Below are 23,785 nucleotides of genomic sequence, written 5' to 3'. Positions count from 1 at the left end.
CACTGCTGACCTGGGACCGGGCCCTCTTCTGGGCCCTCCCCAGGAGGGCACTGGGCTTTGAAGGGGAACACAGCCTAAAGGACTGGACCCTGGAGTCATGAGATGCTGTTCACATCCAGTGAGCCTTGGCTGGAGCTCCACTGGCTCTGGCCTGGACACAAAGCAATGTGATCTCTGGACCTGCACTCAAGCGTGCCTCTGCTGGAGCGGCTTGGAGAAACCCCAGTGAACCCATGAAACAGAACATGCTAGAGGCATTTCACTAGGCAGATCAGTCCCACGCAAGGAGGGGCCAGGGAAAGGAGAGAACAGAGCGGGCCTGCACGGTCAAGAAATGCTCTGGCAAAGAGGCGAAGCCCCCCCTTCCAGCTGCCTCTCCCTTCTGTTGTGCTTTTGCACCCCACCAGCACAGCCAGTCCCAGCTCTCTTCTGTTGCTGGGGGCAGCTCAGTTTACGTCCTGGGGCCTGCTTCCTCCTCCATGAAACAGGAAGCAGGGCACCTGCACCACCATCCCCCCGGGGCAGGGCTGAGAGGTGACCCTGATGCGGGTAAGCTTCGGAGGTGCTTGGAGACTTGGGAAAATCAGCCCCAGCCCAGACTTTGAGAGTCTGATTCTACACAGGGATTGTTTTGAATGAGCTTCCCTGGTGGTCCTTGGAGCAGAAGCCAGGTGACTGCAAGGTCTTCACATGCCCAGTCCCTGACTTAACCCCAGGTTCCACAGACCCAGACCCAGGCCTTTATTCCTTGACTCATTCTGCCTGCTGTCCCGGAAGGCCCGGTACAGGTGGGGGCGCCCTGGCTTCCCACCGGTGGGCTGTCCATGCGCCCCTCCCACCCTGGAGAGGTGCCATGGTCAGGGTGGCCTGAATGCACCCCTTCTCCTTCCTAAGAACGAGCCTCAATGCACCCATTACCATTTCCATGGCGCTCTCCTCCAGGGCCCCATGGAAATCGCGAGGCTTTCTGAGGACTTGTGCAGACTTCAGAAAAGACCCCGGGCCCCCTGCCCACCCCGGGCTCGCTGGCCGGCTCTAATCCGGCTCGGGGCGCTGAGACAGAGCTCCCTCTCTCCTCCCGGCCTGGCCGCTCACTCTCCCACAGAGCTGACGTTTCTCTGCGGCCCAGCTGGCTGCAGTTTTTAGAAATAACAATATCCCCGGGGGGAGGAGCGGCGGGGTGAATGGGCGCCTTTGTCCGGGGCCCTGTGAAGCCCGATTAATTATGCGCTGTGGAGCGCGGGGAGCGCGGAGGCCGGGCCCCCGGCGGCTGAAAGGCCCGGGCTTGGGAGCGCGGCCCCGGCTCCGCGCCGCCGCACAAAGGGCCGAGAATTAGAAAACCGCCAATTACCCCGCATTTTGTATTTGCCCTTGTCTCGCTGACACTGTGGACGGCCCTCCCCGGGCGGCTGCACTTTGAGGGTTTTCAAGCCCTTTCTTGGTTACCAGGGGCGACTGGGCAGAGAGGGCTGGGGGTTTGGAGAGAGCGGGAGACTTGGGGTGGGATAGTGGGCGGCTAGGGGAACTTGAGGGGAAGACGCCCCTGGGGACATGGGTCTCAAGTCTAATGTTCACGCCAAAGGTGGAAGCTGTGAATGCCGATACCTGGGCTCCGCTCGGGAGGACTCCCTGACTCTGTTGGTCTGTGGTGCTCAGGCTGCATTGTCACAGGCCGTCTAGATGATTTTATTTTATTTCATTTTATTTTGTTTTGTGTTATTTTATTATTTATTTTTAAAATTAAAGTATAACAGTGAAAGGCACAGGTATTACATGCGCAGTTTCATGCATTTTGACAAATGTATACATCTGTGTAACCTACATCCCATGAAGATATAGAGCCTGCAATCATTCGAGAAAGTTCCATGGATCCTCTTTCCGGTCTCCCCACACACCCAAAGCAACAACTGCTCTGACTTCTATCATCATTTTTTAAAAAATGTTTATTTATTTTTGAGAGAGAGAGAGAGACAGAGACAGAGTGCAAGCAGGGGAAGGGCAGAGAGAGAGGGAGACACAGAATCTGAAGCAAGCTCCAGGCTCTGAACTGTCAGCACAGAGCCCAACGCAGGGCTTGAACCCACGAACTGCAAGATCATGACCTGAGCCGAAGTCAGCTTAACCGACTGAGCCACCCAGGTGCCCCTTCTATCATCATTTTATGAGACTTGGTGATGTCGAGTCATATGATATGGTATTGACTCTTGTTTCTGACTTCTCTCACTCAGCATAAATGTTTCTGAGGTCCACCCATGTTGTGTGTATCAGTAGTCTGTTTCTTTTCATTTATCTGTTCACCTGTTGATGGACACCTGGACTCCTTCCAATTTGGGGTTGTTATAAATAAGGCTGCTATGATCATTTTGTACAAGTCAAGTGCCTTTTGTGGACATATGTTTTATGTCTTTGGGGTAAATATCTAGGAGTGGAATTGCTGGGTCATAGGGAAGGTGTTTAGCTTTAGTGGATACTAACCAAACTGTTTTCTAAGGTGGGCATACAATTTTGCATCCCCACCAACAAAGTATAAGAGTTCCAGCTGCTCTGTATCCTTGTCAGCACTTGGTATTGCCTTATCTTTTTCATTTTAGCCATTCTAGTGAGCGTGAGGTGGTATCTCATTGTAGTTTTCAAGCCAGGTGAATTTAATTGCTGATCTCCAATGACCATGGTTGGGGAAAACTCCTGTCTAGTGCAATTCTTGGACTTGCCTCCAAGTTCCAGTGGGGTAAATATGATTTCTTCAAGACCCCTTGCTCATTGGGCAGAGACCAGATGATTATGCAAGACTCTCTCCTTGATATGATGCTGTCTCATTGGCTTATGCCTAGTGGGCCTGCCTGTGTGTGCCTGTGTGTGTGTGTGTGTGTGCGAGAGAGAGAGAGAGAGAAAGAGAGAGAGAGAGAAGTGTGGGTCTTGCTCTGCCCAGGACTATTCAGAATAAATTGGGAAGGGCATTTCTGAAGAGTCTCTGCCTGCTACCCAAGCAGCAGCGTCCATGAGACTCTATAGCCAAGAGATGGGCTCAGTCAGGTAGGCGTGGACACAAACACACACAGGGACAAGGATAGGGGTTGGTGTCTGGCTATCCTTGACACTTATTCCAAGGGTGCAGACCAACTCTGAGAGTCCCTTTGCTTCAGCCACCCACAGACAGCCTTAGATATTTTCTGATCAAGCACAGACGAGGTTCTGGGTTCCGTTTGGGAATGAGGGGGGGTAGGAGTCCTAGGCTTCCAAAGTCCTCCTTTGCCTATAAACATTCTCCTAAGTGTGCTTTTGAAGACCCTCCAGAACCTGACCCGACCTATCCTGGTAGCCTTGTATCTGGCTGCCTCCATTTGACATATTGTACCTGAGCAGTATTGGATGCCTATCCATCCATTGTTGTCCCTCCACCTTATCAATACATACCATGGTGATTGTGTTCTCCAAAGATGGCTGCACCAAATTATATACCCCCTTCCACATGCTCTTCCGGCAATGTGACTGACATTCTTCCTACTGAGCTGTGGGGTCTGTTTTCTCTCATTGAATCTGGGCTGGGGGGTTGTGACTGCCCTGGCCAATAGAGTACGGCAGAAGTGATGATTTGGGATGCCAAGTCATATACCTTCCACCTGGCCCTCTCTCTTTTGGGGGATGCTCACCCTAGGAACCCAGCCACTTTGCTATACGAAGCCCAAACTAGCCCGCCTGGAGAGACCAACAGAAAAACCATGTGGAGAGGAACTGAGGACCCAACCTACATCAGCACCAACCACCAGATCTGTGAGTGAATGAGCCCTCAATGATTCCAAAGTCCAGCCATGGATGCTCCCAGCCGAGGCCCCAGACAACACAGAGCAGACACAAGCCCTTCCTGCTGTGCCCTGTCCAGATCCCTGACACAGAGAATCTGCAAACGTAATAAGTGGTTGTTTGATGTGCAGCCATAATAACTGGAATGCACGCAATACTGGTATTTCTTGTATCCTCTCAGTCTTACTTCATAATCCCCTTGCCCTGCTCCCAATTCTAAATTTACCTCTTCTCTTCCAGGGGCAGCTTGGATGTCGCCTCCTCTGGGAGCCCCTGGCCTCCCTCTGCGCTGAGCTGCAATTTCCTCTTTGGCACCCCAAGTAGCTGCCCGTCTTTGCATTCCCCACGGTGTCTCATGACTTAATGTTTGGTTATTTGCATCCCCCATTAAAGGGCTCCTGGAGAGCTGGAACAGTGTATGTTCCCTCTCTGGACTTCTAAGAGCCTGGCACATAAGTGTTTGTTGAAAGATGGTATGTCCCTAAAACAGAGGGAGTGGGACCTGAATTAAGGAAATCACTGGTCAGCTTCCCACTCCCTGCCCTCATTTCTTCAGGGTCAGGCCTTGAGCAAGAGAGGCAAAATGGACAAGAGATGGTCCTTTCCTTCAAGAGGATTTCACACGAATTGGGGAGGTAGTAACAGAAAGACTAGAATTGACTAGTGTCTGATTAAATGAGATTCACAGTCCCCAGAATGGGGAGAAAACTGCATGGAATGGGGTGGTCAGGGCAGGCTTCCTGGGGGAGGCAAGGACTTGGACATAAAAGCAGAGCTCTGAAACAAGTCCTTTGATAGAATTCCCAGCTTGCTTTCCTCCACCTCCACTTGCTGGGGCTCCATCTGAAATGTGGTGGGTGTGCACACGTGTATGGCTATGGAGGGGCATTGACACATCTCTCTCTTGGGATAGTGTCTAGGGGACGAGCCTGAGCCTAACCACCTCCTGAGTTTCCTCCTCCCTCCTCCACCTCACCGGAGGAAGGGGATAGGTTAAATTGAGTGGGTGTACAGGCAACTAGATGTATACCCGGCAATATGGGTGGAACTTAAAAATGTAGTGCTGGGGCGCCTGCGTGGCTCAGTTGGTTAAGGGTCGGACTTCAGCTCAGGTCATGATCTCACGGTTCATGAGTTCAAGCCCCTCGCTGGGTTATGTGCTGACAGCGTGGAGTCTGCTTGGGATTCTTTCTCTCTCTTCCCCTCCCCAACTTGCACGTGTGCGTGTGCATGCATGTGCACACACTCTCTCTCCGAGTAAGTAAGTAAGTAAATAAATAAACAAACTTAAAAAAAAACCATAGTGCTGACTGAGAGGGCAAGAAACAGAATGAAATCTACAGCAGCATGTCATATATATAAACTAAAAATACACAGTACATGCTGGTGGTGGCTGTGTCACTTTCTGGTAGAGGCATGGAGCTGGTGGCTACGGCCTCTGGGCTGGGATGATCTTGGAGGTGAGGGAGCCGAACTGGATCCACGGCCAGGACCGTGGACTGGCTACTGCAGTTGTAGGGTTTGCAGGCTGTTCTGTTTCTCAAGCCACAGAGCATGTGGAGCCCCAAGTAAAACACATTTTTCAAAATATATCAAGATCTGCCTTCAGTGGTGGCTATCACAGATTCGGGGTTTGAACCCCAAATCACCAAATGGGGAAGCAGCATTAATACTAAGCATTAGCCCTACTGCCAATAAGGGGGAAATGAGATGCTTGTTAACAAATGATGCTGGTGAATCACCCAGACAGGGGAGAATCTCTTTAGATAGCAGCCAAAATCAATAAAGCTAAAGATTTACTAGAAGGCCAAGCTAAAAAATGAAGAAAATGTATGATAAATTTTAAGTTCTCATTCATTTATTTATATGAGTACCAGCCTTTTACTAAAGTGCCTCAAAGCAAAAACAAAAGCAAAACAAAAAAACAAAAACAAAAAAAACCCACCCTAAACTAAAAATACATGTACACAGAACGGCAACGTATGCTTTAGAGGGCTACGTACAAACACATTAATGTGGTTGCCTTTGTGGGTGCGGGGCACAGGGGTAGCGAACAAGGATCAAAGGGATAAAATGGAAGGAGAGGGCCTTTGTGCAGAAGGAGCAGACATGAGAGCGTGCCATTGAGAGAGTGATTGGCTCAACTCGTGCACCTGAGGTCCAGGCAAAGAAAAGTCAAAGCCAGAGTCACTTGTGGAAATCACTCCCAACCTGAGGCCAGCTCTCACATCTGCGTGGGCAGGAGGGAGTAGGAATGTGGGCAAGGACTTAGCCGTAGCTGTAACATTTTATTTCTTTAAAAAAGATAAGGAAATCTGAAGCAAAATGGCAAACCATTAACATCTGTTGAATCTGGGGAGTGGGCCATGTGTTTCTGTTTTATTATTATTATTATTTTAAGTAAATTCTATGCCCAAGGTGGGGCTTGAACTCACGACCCTGAGAACAAGAGGCACATGCTGTACGTAGTGAGCCAGCCAGGTGCCATCCTGTGCAATTATTTATTTATTTACTTACTTATTTTCATTTTATTCTTTTTCAATGTGTAATAATTTTAAAAAATGTTAAGAGGTTGTTGATGAAGACTGCAAGATGATTTTGCGACTATTGCATAGGCTGGTCTCTGAATAGTTTTGCAAAGCTGAATAGGTGCTCTGGTCTGTCAGTGACCCAAGTCCCAATAAGGACATGAGGAATTGACTTTAGAAGCTAAAAGCACTCGTAAACAAGGTCTGTAGTAAATGGAGACTGTCATTGCCTGCTACATACGGAGTAAACAGCCACAGGAGTATTTTTTCTGAATGGTTGGATCGGTCAGCTATTGACCGTGTAGGGATGGCCAATCCTAGCTAGACATTGTACAGAACTGCCATGGGCAACTTTTGGAGGGCTGCACAGCCCAAAGTTAAGGCCTGGGCTCTGGGAACCCCCTAATATGGTGAGGAGCCCAGCAACGGAATCTATGGTACAGACTATACAGGATGACTCTTCCCACACCTGGCCACAGCTGATGGGTACAAAGAGACTAGCTGAATCCAGCTGGGTCAATCAGATTCTTTCTGTTAAATTCTGGGATTTTGAACCGAGAGGTGGAGACTGGCAGCTGTGGGGATGGCACTATTTTGATGGAAGTGTTCTATGGAGGAGGTTCATTCACTCTAGATGCTTAGGTCCTTGGAACTGTCCTGCTTCTGGTCTTTCCTGAGGCTTAAGTTGTTCAAACTCTGCATCTTAGTTGAGTTTGAAAAAGGTGCCCCTCCGGGGCGCCTTGGTGGCTCAGTCAGTTGAGCGTCCAACTTCGGCTCAGGTCACGATCTCCCGGTTCGTGGGTTCGAGCCCCACATCAGGCTTGCTGCTGTCAGTGCACAATCTGCTTCAGATCCTCTGTCCCCGCTCTCTTCCCCTCTCCCACTTGCACTCTTTCAAAAGTAAATGAAACATTAAAAAAAAAAAAAAAAGGAGGAGGCACCTGGGTAGCTCAGTTGGTTAAGTGTCTGACTTTGGCTCGAGTCAGGATCTCACAGTTTGTGTTTTAGAAGCCTGCGTCGGTCTCTGTACTGACAGCTCAGAGCCTGGGGCCCGCTTCAGATTCCGTGCATCCCTCTCTCTCTGCCCCTCCCCAGCTCGCACTCTGTCTCTCTCTCTCTCTCTCTCTCTCTCTCTCAAAAATAAACAAACACTAAAAAGAGAGAGAGAGAGAAAAAAGAAAAAGGTGCCCCTCTGGACAAATTAGAAAAAGCTGTTCTTTCCTCCAGGCAGATATAGTTCCTCACCAGGGTGAAAGGTTTGGTCAGTGGAATGTGGGGCTGGATTTCAGGCCCCATTCCACTCATTTCCTTGGCCAGGCCCCTTGGTGCAGTGCACAGACTACATAACCATTCATAGCGGTCTTATCTGCCCACGCTTTGTATCCTGGCTGATTTGTCCTCCACACAAAGGTGTCATCCAGAAAATGAAGCATTACATCAGACAAGATTTATATTGGAAATGTTGGTCTATCATGCAAGCTCTTTTTAGAACTTTAAGTGCTCGTGACCAACAATGTAATTTTAAATCTTTGTGTGTTAAAAGCCATAGAAAGTTAAGCCTTAAAGAAAATTTAGAAAAACCCCATGGCCTGGTAAAGTCAACAGAAGCCTCGTCTTCTTTGATGAGTAATCTGCAGGCTTTCCACCAAAAAGCCTGGCAGACATTCTTGAAATGTCCAGGGACACTCCTCCTGCCCCCATGGGAACACATCTAGCAAGATCAAGTGCACAGGAGTGAGTGGACAAAGAGGTGTCCTGGGCCATGGTGAGAGTGACACGGAAACCACACCAAGACACCGGTGGCCACAGGGAAGTAAAGGATCTCAGGGAGGAGAAAATGCCTTGAGAAGAGGCTGCTTCAGCTCTTCTGATTTGTTCATTCATTTTACATCTGGCAGCCTCTGCATCTAATATGGGAGCAAGCTGAGTACAGAGAAGCAAGTCAGGAGGTTTTCCAGGACAGAGGACCTCCTCCCGGAGCCTGTGCCATCAGCCGCTGTGTCTACAAGTATAGCAGGCAGTGTAGACTAGCAGTTTAGGATGGGAGTCTGGAATCGGAATGCCTGGGTTCAAACCTCCACTCTGTCACTTCCCAGCTGTGAGACCTTAGACATGTTACTCAACCTCTAGTGATGGTTTCAAAACATGCCCACAATCCTCTGATTCTCCTCCCATCGCTCCTGTCACTGGAGTCTACATCCCTGCCCCTTGAACCTGGGTAGAGATTTGGGAGTGGCTAGACGAACAGACTGCAGCAAAAATGTAATTTCCAGGGCTAGGTTAGAAAAGAGCATGAAGCTTTTGAATGGCTCCTTTTGGGACACTCACATGGGGAGCCTTCAGTGACAAGAAAAGAAATTCAGCCACCCTGAAGCTGCTTGGGGAAGTTCATTCACAGAGAGAGATGCCTGAGGAGCCCCCATCACCAAGTGACTGAGAATTCATGGAGAGATCCCGAGAGAGAACCGCCTGGCTTATTTTCAGCCAACCCCCAAACTTGTGAGCAAAATAAATGCCTGTTATTACTTTGAGGTCATTGGGGATGGTTTGTTATAATGCAATAGACAGCTGACCCAGGCTTTTTGTTACCTGAAAATGGACAGCTGCCATAAGAAAATCTAACTCTGTGGCTTAGGACTGGGAGGTGGACAGAAATTGTAAGGGTTTTGAGGATATTGGAAGGGGAAACCTGATGGCCCCAAGAAGGCTGCAGGTCAGGCCTGAAAGAAACATGAGGAAGATGTTGTTGGAAGCAGGAGCAAAGGGGACCCTTATCACGCAGTGGGAGGAAATTAAGCAACATTGTCCTTTGAAGTGATGTGGACGACAGAGAATGTACCTAGTGACCCAATGGTTTGGGCTAAGGAGACTTTGAAGCAGAATGTTGAAAATGCCAATTGGATTATTTTAGTTACATATGATATAGAGAAAGATGAGTTTAAAAGGAAAGTTTAATTTTCAAGCAATCTTGTAGAGAAAATATTTAAAAGCCAGGGATTTGCTGGGTTTGAAAGTAAATTTTATTTCTCTTTCTCAGCCTCCTCTAGATAGCAAAAGATTCTCAAAGTCTGAAAGGGCCTCAGGACAAAGATAAAATCCAGGGTGGGACTGTAAGAACCTTTTGTTAAAACCTCAGAAAGAGCAAATGCTTCATAAAATCTTTCAGATAAAGGCCCCCTGAGTATTCGAGAGCATGCCTCACAGATTATTAAATAACAAGGCTTCTAAGAATCTTAGAGGATTGTGCCTCAACAGTCTCACCAGAAGCTCAAGGTAGAGAAGAGCTGATCTTGAGGAGATTTGTAGTATAGCTTTTGGCTAATGGAGTGATGCTTAATAAGATCTGTAGGAAACCTACAAAGTCTTTTTTTTTTTTTTTTAATTTTTTTTCAACGTTTTTTATTTATTTTTGGGACAGAGAGAGACAGAGCATGAACGGGGGAGGGGCAGAGAGAGAGGGAGACACAGAATCGGAAACAGGCTCCAGGCTCCGAGCCATCAGCCCAGAGCCTGACGCGGGGCTCGAAATCACGGACCGCGAGATCGTGACCTGGCTGAAGTCGGACGCTTAACCGACTGCGCCACCCAGGCGCCCCGGAAACCTACAAAGTCTTAAATAGAATTGTATTGTCAGATGCACCATCATCTCAGATGGAAAGCTACAGAATAGAACAAAATGAAAAAAGGCTGCACAGTTTTTTCAGACTTTGGGCCCCCAAGAGGAAGCAAGCTGAGAAAGCTACTCAGTTGTAAACAGCAGCCATTTTTTAGTGAAGGAAGGGTGATTCAGAAGGTGGAACCCAGAGCCCAGAGGACAGAGACTAGAGTCATTGGGAAACATTCCCAGGTAGAAGGACTGAGGCCTAATCAAGAAACTGGCAATCTGTGCCTGTCTGGAATTCACAATGTCTATGGACCAGGGACTGCTCGGTGTTTCCCCCATGACTTTTGAATGGGAATGTTTACAGTGATTATCCTAGGCCTGTCCCATCATTGTGTGTTGGGGTTGCATGGAGCAGATAACTTTTTCTTAGTTCACAGTCATTAGTGCTCAAGCAGCTGTGCCTGAGATATTGCCTCTGAGGAACCTCTTCCATGATGGGTTTAGATGATGAGATCCCAGTCCTCTAAGCTGAAACCTGATGCCATAATAGATGAGACCTTTGGGCACTGTTGGAAGGGAGTATGTGTAGTTTGCATGTGAGAGGGATGAAAATAGTTTATGTCCAGAGGATAGACTGTGCTGGTTTTAAACATGGATCAAATTTGTTGACACATTTCCTATCAAGAAATGGAATCGGGTGCCTGGGTGGTTCAGTCAGTTGAGCTGGAGTCAGTCATGATCCCAGGCTTTTGGGATCCAGCTCCATGTAGGGTCTGCAATGAGCATGGAGCCTGCTTGGGATCCTCTCTCTCTCTCTCTCTCTCTCTCTCCCTCCCCCTCCTCTGCTGGTGCACACACACTCTCTATCTAAAAATAAATAAATCTTAAAAAAAAAAAAAAAGAAATAGAACTAACACCCCCTTGTCTGTACCTGGGTAAACTTTGGTAACTGCCTTAACAAATAAAGTATGGTAGGAATGACATTGCATGACTTCGAAGGCTGGGTTAGAGACAGTGACACACTTCTGTCTTCCTCTCTCTCAGGACATATGCCTTTAGATCCCTGAGTTGCCCAGGGAAGAAGTCCAGCTACTCTGAAGCCGCCATGTTGCAGAGCTCATGTGGAGAGGCCATATAGAGGGAGAGATACCTGAGGAACCCCAGCTGGTCCAGCCCTGCTTGTTTGAGTCCTCCTGGCCCAGGTGCCAGATATGTGAGTGATGAAGACTCAGGCACAGTCTGACTACAACCCCAAGCTTGGGCTGGCTAAATAAATGAACCACTTCATTCTTTTCCTCCCAAACCTTCTCCTCTTGGGCCTGGTGCTCTGAATGCCCTTTCTTCCCACTGTTCACCCTCTGTCTCTGCCTTGTCTAGATCCCCATGCGCTAGGGAACTGAAGTAAAAGGGGGCTCCTGTCGGGTTCCTGAGTGCACAGAAGCCTGAAGTGAGTTTCCTTTGTGAGGACATTCCAGGCTATGGGCTTCTAAGGCAATGTGTTCCCACTTCTTGGTGTAATGGGAGCAGGTCTCCTTACATGTATAAAGAGGAAAGAGAGGGGAGACAGGGCTCTGGGTCTGAGTTCCAGCTCCTCCATGTCCTGACTTTGGAAACGAGCTGATTTAACTGACTTTCTTATCTGCAAAATGGTCTCAAGATCAAGGCTTCAGTGCAAAAAGTCAACATTCCATCTAGTCATAACAGCACCTGGAGCATGGTAGGTGCCTTGGGGTTGTTAACGTCTCCACACCATGGGTAGATCTCATAGATGTGGTGGGAGAAATTTCTGAGTCATTAGCTTTGAGAGGGATGGATATTGACTGGGCGGGGGCCTGAGGGAACCTTCTGGGGTATTCCGAATGTTCTGTATTTTGATTCAGGTGGTATATACATACATTAAAGAATTCATCGAACTGTACTGCTAAAATTATCGTGTTTTGCTGTGTGTGTGCTACATCTCAATAAAGAAGTTGAGAAAATGTTGGTGTCGCTTCCTTTCATGCAAGAGTGATCTGTAGGAAGGAACTCTCTAACTGCCAGGACTTTTATTCCCCTTGGAACTGTCTGTCCTTCACTCTTCACCCCAAGTCCACCCTGACAGAAACCTTGGGTGGCGTTCTCCTAGCACTTTGCATGAGCTGGCGGGCACTGCCATATTGGGCCTGGGGCAGGTTCCAGGATGGAACTGGGCTGGAGAACCTGCTAGCCTCCTGTTCCAGAGGGTGCACAGTGGCTGAACTGTGGGGTCCTAGATGCCACTGGGGGCTGGTGAGTGGGAAGGGGGTCTTTCCAGCCCCAACAAAGGATCCAGGGCTTTTGGTGGGCCACAGAGTGTTCAGAAACAGTGAGCCACAGGGGCATGTCCTTGGCACGATGGGCCTGGTTCCTGGAAGGAGAGGGGGAAGGGGCTGGTGCCGAGGGCATCCGAGCTGGGCCGAAATAAAGGGCTTGTTCTCCTCACAACCCTGCTATTTGAGGACCTGGGGCCATGACGTCCCTCAGAGTTTCCATTCTCTGCGCTGCAGCTGTTGGTTACGTGTTTCATTCAACATGCTTTGCAGGAAGCAGCAGGCTCCACATTCCAGGGCTTTTAGTCATTTTTTCTCTCAGAGCTTTGGGGCTGGGATTAGAACGTCCTTCAAACCACACTGTCCTCGGCTGGAATCCCAAGAGGAAGTGGGTGGGTCCCTAGGGGATGAGAACACAGGCCCAAATTCAGGGGCGGAATGAAAAAAGATTAAGGCCAGCACAAGTAAACTCCTAGAGAGATCACGAAGCTGAGGCCCAGGTTTGGCGAGGGTTGGAGGCCTGTGGGTGGTGACTCTTGACCTGCCAGCCATGGGCCAAGGGGGATGTAGAGTTTCTGGTGTGTGTGTGTGTGTGTGTGTGTGTGTGAGAGAGAGAGAGAGAGAGAGAACAGAGTCGGTGGTGGCTTTTCATTCCAAGGGTCCCACATGCTCGTCCCCTCACTTTGGTCGGGCTGAGGGAGAGTGTGACATGTGGCTCATTTGTTGCAGGGGTGAGTGTCGGGTTTGGTGAGTGTTGGGTTTAGAAAATAGACCCCACAAATACTTGAACCCAGAGAAACCACAACAATTGTTTGCTGCGTGTCTGCTACACTCCTGGCTCTGGACTGGGTGTTGGGAATACAGAGGGGATAAAACAGACTCCATCCTGTCCTTGTAGTAAGGCCTGGGAAATACGGCCTGGAAGGTAGCCACTGGGGTAAAGGAGACAGAGGAGCAGATTAAGGGAGTGAGGAGTGGTAGACAGAAGATTCTGGTAGACAGAGACGAGGCAAGTGTAGACACCACCATAGATCACTCAGATGGTGCAGAGCTGAGACAGCATGAAGGAAAGGGCGGAGCCCAGGCAGGGTACTTAGTAGCACGGGTGGCTGAAACTCCAGAAGGGAGAAGGTGGTGGATGCCGGCAAAGTCCCAGGGGTCCTGAAGCCTGAATCCCCCCTCAGATCTTGAAAAACCCCAGAGGGAAGGGCCACCCAGCCGGGTGCCACTCTTTCCTCTGAGTAGCTGGGGCAGAAGGAAGGAAACCCTGTGATAAGAGTCTAATCCAGCGCTTAGACAAAAACACCAAAGTGCCTTTGCTCCCTTTGGCAGAGAGAACTACAAATGGGCCCCCCATCCTGGTCTCCCACCTTAATCCCTGAATATGATGAACTATCAAGGGTCCTATTCTGTAACATTATATAACAAAGGGATTTAAAAACTAATTAAGGTTCTGAATCACTTGACTTTGGGTTAATCAAAAGGGAGATTATCTGAGGGGTGTGCTTAATCTAATCACGTGAGCCCTTTAGAAGCAGAGAGCTTTCTCTGGCTGGTGGCAGGAGAGGAGGTCAGGGATTTTAAGCATAAAAGGGGATTCCATGTACCGTTGATGACGGGAAGATGCAGGGGACCACGTGGAAGGGAAGGGACCTGGAGAACGTCCCTAGGAGCTGAGAGGGACTCAGGGGATGACCAGCGAGGAGGCAGTGCCTCCTCAGTACCTCAGTCCTACAACCACAGGAGCAGAGTCCTGTTAGAACCTGAAGGAACTTGAGAGCAGATGCTTTCCCAGACCTTCTAGACACAAGCCTTGGTTTTGGCCTTGTGAGACCCTGAGCAGAGAATCCAGTTGAGCCCACCTAGACATCTGACCTTCGGAACTGGGAGATAATAAACGGGTGTTGTTTTTAGCTGCTAACTTTGTGATAATTTGTTATGAAGCAATAGACAGTTAATAACACCCCCACTTTCTCATTTCCTCCAAGAAGGTGTGTGAGGGGGGTACGATGACTCCCCCACTGCAGATGGGGCAGGCTGGGTGAGCCGATCTGTTTGCACGTGTCTAGACCAGAGCTCAGGTCTGAGCCCAGCTGAACCTCAGGCGCTCCGCCTTGGCCTTGGCCGACTTGGTGTCTCGTCTTCCCACTTAGGGCGGAAGGGGAGGGCTGTATCTTACACACCCCTTTATGAGAATAGCCCAGCAGCTCCTTCCATGACAGGCTGCAGGCTGTAAAGTTGTCCCGGCCTTGCATCCCCTGCAGAAGAGCAGAGCTCTGGGCAGAAACAAGACAAGGGCAGTGACCTCCCCCTCTCCCTTCTTCTCAGATGACAAGTCTGGGCTCTGTCAAGGCAAGAGCCAGGGGCTGGGAGGCAAGGAACAGGAAAGTTTGGCCACGTCCTTCCGCACCCCCATAAAAAAGCATTCTCTGACTGGTGGGTGTGGGGATTTTTAAACTTTACACTTGCTTTCGGAATCATTTGTTGGTCGGGTACCCCTGGGAGTCCAGAAATATTTGCAAGGAGGAAGGTTACGTTTCTGCTTTATTGATTAAAAAGCGCTAATGAAGCTTTTTTTTTCATTTCCACATGAGGCCTTTTCTAGAAATCTTCTCCGATTCTTCCCAGATGGTGTCCGGCTCTTTCCCCACAGCCGCTGGCAGGGTGGGGCCTTGAAAGTAGGGGTTTTGTGTCTGGCAGACCTGGGATCTTAGCTCTGTCACTTACCCACTGAGAGTGGGGGTGGGTGGGGGGCGGGCAGGGCAACCTCCCAGGCGTCCGTTTCTTCGGAAAGACAGTTTCTGAGACACAGTGGGCCAGCAAGTATACATACAAGGTGCCCGACAGGCAACAAGGGAGGAGTAAACATTGCTTTCCTTCTCTGCCTGCCTGCCTTACTGCAACACAACAGCCCCCTTGGAAATATATTTTTGACAACTAGAAAATAATTTTTATCCTGATGACAGGCGGGCCTGGTCGACCAGCGGCAAAACTCTTCCGTCAGCAAAGTTTGCCTGTGTGCTCCACCTTCTCAAAGCCACTTCCTCGATCTGTATCCCGTTTCCTTCTTTCGGGCTCTGCCTGGCCAGATCCCAGGGCCCTGGGGGTGGACACGCTGGGAAGCCTTTGAAAAACTCTCAGAGTTCAGTATTCGGGAGGGAGGGTAATCCCTCATCCTGGGGACGGATCTCATGGTTGAATCCCAGTTCATGGGGCAGACAGGCAGAAGAGGGGTATTTTGGGGGTGGGGTGGGAGGTGTTGCCAGGTCCCTGCAGATGTCTGGGGGGGGCGGTGGGGACCATGAGAAGTGGCTGTATACAAGGCTTCCTCCAGCTTGGTTTGTCTCAACTGCGTGTTTGGAGTTTGGAGATTTGATCCAAATCCTCTTAGATGTAGGTTTTGCTGTCAAGGAATCTCGGGGGTGGGGGGTGGGGAGGGAGAGAAATCTGCTCGATTTAAATTTTTCAAAGTTTCCATAGTGAGAGCTGAGCTGAGCAGGTCCTGAGAACGGGGCATAAGGTTGTCATGTGTTTAGGGGGTGAGAGGGACTTCAGGGTCTGGGCCCAGGACCCTCAGCCCCACGGCAGGGAAGAAGAGAAAGGATGGAGGAGTGGGGTGACCTTCGTTCTCTCCTGAGGAGGTGGAGACCTTGGGACGCTCTGGGAGGTAGGGTGATTCGGGCCCCCCGATCCCCTGCCGTGCACATCCCTGGGGGTTAGGGGCAAAGCTGGCTCCTCACAGGGCTGCCTTCCAGGGCAGAGGCTGCAGGAGGTGCCAGGTGGGCCTCGGTGAAGTGGGGCCCACTGCCCAGGCTGGGATGCCGAGGCTGGGGCCGGGGACTGCCCTCAGCTGCCTCCGCCCTCCTCCCCTGAGCTGTGGGCTCAGAGCTGAGCCAAGCATAAAACAGACAGCCTCTCTCCGCCTTTCTGTTCCCACCCCCATCCTGACAGAGTCTGGTTTTCATCACCCATTAATCACTGAAGCTTCCCACAGCCTGTGTCTGTCTGTCCACACTCACCAGCCCCCTGGGCCCTGAGGGGACGGATAGACAGACAGGCAGATGGTCTCTGACTTGGGGAAATTTAGGGTCACAGCTCCGTACGCCAGGCAGGGGAGAGGCTTGCTTCCTGAGCGTGTTAGGTCATCCCCGCCCCCAGCCCGGCTTGAAGCTGCCAGCCTGGCCCACCTCACCCTGGCAGCAGGCGACGGGGGCCATTAGCTGTCCTGTTCACCAGGAAGGAAATGGGTTGGAGGGCCGAGGAATTCTAATTAAGCTTCCCCAGCTGGCAGGCCTGCTGGCGGATGGGAGCTGGCATCTCCAAGCCCGCTAGAGTTGGTGCCAGCCCCGTTCGGCCTGGCCCGCCGGATGCCCACCTGCCGCTGTGGGAACCCCGGCTTGGGGCTGCCTTGCAAACTCCCCGAAGATTCTCAGATGCTGGCTCAGCTTAGCTCTCTCTGGCCCTGTCCTCATCTCCTTCAGCCTCCTTGCCATGACTCACCTGAAGGAGGTGGCCCTCTGGGGTTCCGTTGCCGTGTGGGACCCCATCCGGCCCCACGCTGGAAACATGGGTTCTGACCCGGTTCTTCTTTGACCCACTGTGTGTAACTCACAGCCTCTTTAGGTCTCAGCTCCCTTGACTGTGATAGTCACAGTCACAGTCACAGTGCCTGGCCGAGGAGGGCACCCATCAGTGTTGGGAAGCCCCTAGATGCCCCAGTTGCCCTGGCCCGCCAACCCACTTGGGGTATGGGCAGTCCAGCCTAGGGCTGGGAGTGTCAGTAGCAGGTGGCAGGCAGCCAGGGGCTCCCCAGTCGTGGTCACAGCAGAGAGCTGAGACAGAGTCTGAAAACCTGGAAATGACACCAAGTTAGTCTTTCCTTCCTGTCCAGCCCTCTGTGCTCTCCCAGAGCTGTGTCCCCAGGTCCCAGAGGTCCTCAGCTCTGGCCACACTTCCAGCCTTTCCCCAGGGCAGGCCTCTGTCATTACACATCCCTCACCAGCCAGGCTGCCCCGGTGGGTGACTGCAGCTCCCCAGATGGTTCCCACTGATGTTGGAGAGCCGCACAGGGGTCCGCTGCTGGCCCTGCCATGCAAGATCTCCACGGGCACGGAGCCCCTCAGATGGCAGAACCCACCAGAAGCCAGATTCCGAAGTCATGGGACTCCTCCCCGCAAATCCAGGATGCACACCTGCATATCATTGCACAGTGATTTGCATTCATTTGCATCCAAGTCCACATCCATCCCACCCCACACCGCTTCTTCTTCCACCTCTACTTGGACTGAATATTTAACCAGCACCTCTAAAGTTGTAGTGTCTAAACCCTCAACCCAACCCCATCCACTTCAAGTGTGATTTGAGGAGCTAGTGTCTGCATAGGCCTGTATTTGGGCTGTCAGGGGACGGAAGTGGAGGGGAAATAGAATCCCTACTCTTGGGGTGTTCACAGACTGGCCGGGGAGACAGAATTCCTGGGTGGGATGCGGGAAAAGTGGTAGAGAGGGTACACCCGAGTGTGCAGTTGATGCAGGTGGCGGGGGGCAGTGCTGGGAGCAGGGCTGGAGGAGCTTCGTACATGCTGGCCACTGTGTTGGAGAGTGGTCCCCGATATCCAGGGCTGAGTAAGAAACGCATCCAGCTCATCAGCTCATCCGGGGCTGAGTAAGAAACTGGATCCCAAGGCTGACTTTGGAGCAGGCTCTACAAATGGTCGCCTTGAATTGTACCATGACCTGCTCTTGGCCTGGACAGATTGGACCGAGTGTGGGGCCAGGGCCAAAGACAGCCTTCAGAGGCTGACATGAGAGCTCTGCGTGGGCAGGAGCAACTGCCCCACCCAATCTGATCCCCATTCAGAGGAGAGGGGTGAGGGAACTGAGGTACAGAGGGGAGAGTAACATGCTTCGGAGGCCCCCCGCACAAAGAGGAGCCGGACATAAACCTGGCAGCCAGGTTCCTTGGCCTGTGCCCTCGACCCCCACCCTCTATAGTCTCTCGTGAAGGGATGAGCTGGACTGGACCCCGGGGAGGAGCTAACAGACAGGGGTTAGTAGGTCCGGGCGCTGGGGTCTGACTGCCTGGGTTCAAATCCTGGCTCCACTTCGGGGAAGCCACTCCATTCTTCACCTGAGCTTTTCTCATCTGTGGAGTGAAGCCTAGCGACACCTCTTCCCTCACGGGCACTTGACTCACTTTGCACACGGCCCAAGAGAGTTCTGAAGTAAGTGTGTGCTGCATGTCTGCCGTTGGGTGGGGATTGAGGGAGGAGGAACGGGGATGGCCAGCTGTGGTCTATGTGAGGAGATCAGCCTGACTGGAGCAGGTACTGCCCAGGGAAGGAGAAGGGAACAAGGCTGGGTCTGGGGGAAGGGAGCCCCAGTGCTTGGGGACATTGGTCCCTGGGCTCCGCCATCATTCCAGAGAGGAAGATGTGGTAGATGTGTCCAGAGCTGCCCAAGGTTTGGCAGTCTCTCTTTACTGACCTTACCCGGCCACTTATGTGGATGCCGGGTCTCCAGGGCTAGGAGGGTGCCATACCCTTTGACTCTCAGGTCCTGAAAATGCCGCCGACTGCCAATGGTCAGCCTTCGAGTCCCATAGTGTGACAAGACTTTGAATTGCCTGATATGGGACTTGACAACAATGCTTTAAGGTTAAGTCTTGCTTTCTCTGGGTTCCTTACAAAAATGAGGGATTTTTTTTTTATCCCAAGAAGGATGAGGACTTAGTCTCTCCATATCATTGTGAAAAGATAACCAGCTGCCCATTGTCAGTCAGGGCAGGAAGGGCAGGTATCCATAAGGAGGGGAAGGGGTTGCCGGACAGGAGCAAGAGAACAGAATGAGGAGGGGCTGGGATACATGAAGATAAAACCAGAGGACTCCATTATAGGGAGCTACAATGTGCAGAAGCAGACACACACGTAGGCATACATTCCTGCCCACTTATAGGCCCACAGACCATCCTCAAGAGGCTTAAGGGGTGGCAGGCTGGCATACAGTTTTCTGGAATGCTTTTTGAAGAGAGAGTCTGTCTAGGAGTTTAGTCTATGATAAAGCAAGGCAGAATGAATTAACTCTCTCCTTACACCTTTTATTTAAGCACACTTGGGAGATTCATTCATACTGTTAACTGGGGCTAAAATATAGGCTTGGTGCTCTGTCCCTTCTTTGTCCCAAAGCTGTGGGACGGGAAGAAACATGGGGAAGATAGATGATCCGAGATCGGCCTCCACCTCGGGTCCCAAGCCAAGTGCGTTGGCATTAGCCCGGTGCAGAGACCCACGGAAAGGTGGCCTGACCTGGTCTGGCACATGCAGGGTCAGCTGGAGGGTCAGGTCCCTACCCAGTACTTGATGGCAACCTGTCTTTGGTCAAGTCAATCGGCTTCCCTGGGGAGAATGCTCCAGGCCTTTTCTTTTCCACTATTGGCTTCACGCTCTTCCTGGTTCCTGGCCTTCCTCCTGCAAATCCTGTGAGCCTCTTTTAGAACTCCTCCCTCCAGTGTGAGTTAGACCCTTTATGACTTGGGTCACTCCCCTAGTGTAACTGACATACAGTAGAGTCAACAGAGCTTAAATGTACAGCTGGATGGATTGCCACCTGTGTGTCTATGCCCACAAAACCACCAGATCAAGATATCGAACATTTTAGCTCCACGGAAGGCCTCTCATGCCCCTTCTCAGGAAATACCACCCCTAGAGGTGACCGGTAGTCTACCTTCTGCCACCATCGACTCAGTTCGTCTGTTCTTAACCTTCTTCAAATGGTACCACGTAGAATCGCTTTGCGTCTGGCTTATTTTACTCCATCCCCGGGAGATTTGTCCACGCTATTGTACGCTGCAGAAGCTTTATCACTGTGTAAGTGTTCCATCACGTGAGTGCACCACAGTCTGTCTGACGATCGCCCTATCGATGGATATTTGGTTTGTCCAGTTTGAGATGCCATGAATAAAGCACTCATGTGGCATATATATTCATAGACACGTGCCCTTGACTCTCCTGGGTATGTAGCCAGGAGAGGACTCGCTGGGTAGTTTGGAGGTTGGAGAGATCACAGTCCTTCCTTCTCAGTGGCTAGGCCTTGGGACACAGCAGTTTTAGCAAAATAAGCTGTCCATCCTCCCCAGTGTCTTCCCACCTCCCAGTGAAGTTTCTTGGGAAGGTCTCACACACTGCCAGATGTGAGGAACTGGACGAACCGCCCTGGAGTGCTCTGCACCTTTAAAGAGTCCCATGAAGAGGTCTGCAGTGCTGCAGAGGGTGTTGGGGGCCCTCCCTTGGGGTTGGGAAGGAGGTCAGGAGCGGGTGGGGGCTAGGGCATCCAGGCAGGAAGGATGCAATTGCATTACCCAAGAAGCTGGCAGAAATGAAGCTCCAGGGTTAGCGACCTGTCCAAAGTCACATGGCCAGTACATGGCTAGGACCCTTGTCACCTCAGGCGGGCTTCTTTCCAGCCCAGAGTAAGCTGCCTTCTCTATGGGGGAGGCATTTCGGGACAGTTAGGGGTCAGGGTCATGATGCTGCTGAATGCTCCACCCTGAGACCAGACTTGGGCAACCCTTTCTTGGGCTTTCCACCCCTGCCTGCTAAGCCTCCCTGCCTCTGGCCCGGTCTCTTCCCAGGGAGACATTCACAGGCCTTGCATAGCTTGAGTCAGAGCCATGGGTTGAAGGAGAGACAGACAGAGCCTGGGGGCTGGCATTGCCCAAGACTCTGTGCCAGGACCTGTTGGTCTATCTGTGGGTGAGTGGAGGCAACCCCCAGAGAACATTCCTGGAAAACTGTTTGCCCTGCGTGACCACCTCAGGCTTTTTTTCTTGGCCAGAACATCGGATTAGGGGGCAGGTTAGCAAGGCTGGTGGGATGTTTTTCAGCATCTGCTGAGGCCTTAGCGGGTCAGAAGAAGGGCCACCGTGGCCCCCTGGGGAACTGACAATGGACACCTTCACTGTCAGCTTCTGGATGGTGTGCTCTCAACCAATACCGGGTTGGTTCACGGTGACTGACTTTGCTGTTCTCCAAGAAGAGAGGCTAGGCGTGTGCGCGTGCGTGTATGTCTGTGAGTGTCCAATTACTACTTCACCATTCATTCTGCAAATAGTTGCTGATTGCTTATTACACACCACCAGGGATTCTGCAGTAAATAAAAGGGACAAGGTTCCCTCCTCAGAGGAGCTTTGTGGACCCAGAACATATGTCTCCAAGTGATTCTGTGTGTACCTGAAGTATGTCTTTGCTGGAACATGTGACTGCCTCTGTGTGTGTGTGGTGGGGGGGGGCGGGTTCCTGAATATCCGAGTCTGTGTGTGCGTGTGTGTGTCTGTGTGTACTTGAACATATGTGTCTGAGCATGTGTCTATGAAGGGGAAAGAATTACTCATCCACTCAGAAGACTGTTCAAGAAAGACCTCTCCCAGAGCAGTTACATTTTCATAAATACAAACAATCAGATAATGAGTTCATTTCCGATTTCGAGTTTGATGCCAACATTCCAGTGAAACAAGACGTGCTGGCAGGCTGCTGCTCTCTGTGTGGCTCGGATTAGCTGGGGGAAAGTACAGGGGTGAGACCTGCCACTTGCGGGCTGCAGGGGGTGGGAGGAGTGGGGGTGATCTACAACCAAAGGAGCAGCTGCATGGGCCTGGGGCTGAGAAGCTCCTCACCCTTACCCGGGCATCGGAAGACCCCCGACAGCCTGCACGAGGCCCGAACTCCTCCGTTCACTCCTTTGGGAGTAAGGATGGGCAGTAGAGTCGGTGCAGCTTTATAAATGGCGATGGCCTCAGAAGGGGTGGCCCAGCTGGCCGCCGTGAATTACGGAAGGCACCCAGGCCAGAGCCCAGAGAGGCCTGCCGCGAGAGCACAGAGCAGAGTGCAGAAGGAGGTTGTGCGTGGAGCCTAGAGAGAAGGCGAGGGGCCACACCCACACCACAGCCCCTGCTTCAGCCTGGATTCCCACGGCGGGAGTTGAGTACACCTCCTCTACTCTGCCCTCTCTGGCCTTCATGTAGGCTGGTCCCTCTCCTTGGAATGCTCTTCCAACTCGACAGGTCCAGATTGATGCATCGGTTAAGATCCAAACATGCGCCTCCATGAAGTCTTCCTTAACTCTGTGGGCCGGAAGCACTTTTCCCCCCTCGGTAGTTACCGCCTTCCAACCGTCTCCTATTTTTCTTCCCCGGGTCCAAGTGCCAGGAGGGTGGGCTTTGTGCTGCATACAGCTGATTTGCCCCTGCAAGTCCCAGCCGGCCTGAAGGTGGGCTGTCCCTGGAGGCTGGCCGGAAAGGTGAACTGAGCCAGATTCAGCAGGATGCTCTGTCAGGGGAGCCTATGAAAGGTTGTGCCCTGAGATCTGCCCCAGCATGGAATCGGAGACCCACTGGCACTAGGAATGCCTTGGCAGTTGGACAGGGGTTGAGAGAAAGGCATCCAGGGGGGAGGGGCTGGGAAAGGAGAGGGGCCTTCCCTAGGAGGCATGACTTGAACCCCAAATCAAGACATCTGTGAGACATCAGGGAATTATGCTGGGGTGCGGAAACTACCGATAATCGATTCAGAGGCAGAGGCTAATTGTTGGCAATTAAGCAAGAAAAATTCAGAGGACATCTGTCTGTTTGTCCATCCTTCCACCCATTGACCCATTCATGCATTCAACAAGCAACAGGGAGCACCTTTACATGCATACAATAACATACTTTATTCAACTACTCCTCCGTCCGAAGAGCTGGGGGGGGGGGGGGATGTATCGTTATCTCAGAGGGGAATCTGAGCCTCAGAGAAGTTGAAGTCAATGTTCAGGGTCACACAGCTGCTAAAGGCCTGAGCGGGATTTACACTCAGGTCAGGCTGCTTCTCCGAAGCCTGGGCGCTTCCCACGCCAGCCAGCGCTAGCGAGGAACAAATGGATTATTTCTCAGTCTCTCTACAGCTCCAGGCTGAGCTGGATCGTGACCCTCCGGCAGTGTGATTAAGCCTTGTTCTTTGTCTGGAAGTTCAGCCTGTGGCCCCACCCTGTGCCCCCACCAGAATTTTGCTATAAACCAGCTGTCTTTATCTTTTAAAATCTTCAGTGACAAGGCCATTTGTAGGGGCAGGGTCCTAACCCAAAGGAGCAAAGCTCTGCCAGTGGAATTTCTAGTGTAGGGGGAAGTTTTGCTGGGGAGGGTCCTCCGACTTGCTAAGAGGGAGGACTGTGCTGACAAGAGCCCATGTTGGGCTGAAGAGGGAGGTAGAGATTAAAATGTCCTAAAAAATCACCTGGGAGGCGGTTACCAATGCAGATTCCGGTCTCCATCCCTGTAGAGTTTGATTGAGCAATCTGGGGTGTGCCTGGAAATCTGAATTTTTAAACAAGCCCTAAAGGTTTTTGATGTGAGTGGTAGCAGACCAACAAAAAAATCCCTAAATGGGTTTTACAGGACAAGGAAATCCTGTACAACAAGACTTTCCTTAATGCACCTGAAGATCACACTTGTTTAGAGTCATCACAAGCTGACTGGTACTGAGCTGAATACTTGAAATCCTTCACTTTTTTATATGTGCCAAGGCAGGTGTTTTC

General features: G+C 51.2%; 1 pseudogene; it reads left to right on the top strand.

Annotated features, from left to right (window-relative positions):
• The first annotated feature begins 5,154 nt into the window (after positions 1-5,154).
• Positions 5,155-5,841, top strand: LOC125917100 (mitochondrial import inner membrane translocase subunit TIM14-like; annotated as a pseudogene).
• The last annotated feature ends 17,944 nt before the right edge of the window (positions 5,842-23,785 follow it).

This window comes from Panthera uncia, unplaced genomic scaffold (assembly GCF_023721935.1).
Source record: "Panthera uncia isolate 11264 unplaced genomic scaffold, Puncia_PCG_1.0 HiC_scaffold_1479, whole genome shotgun sequence".
Taxonomy (NCBI): Eukaryota; Metazoa; Chordata; class Mammalia; order Carnivora; family Felidae; genus Panthera; species Panthera uncia.
The sequence above is the reverse complement of the archived record's forward strand: the minus strand, read 5'-3'. Positions and strand labels throughout refer to the sequence as shown.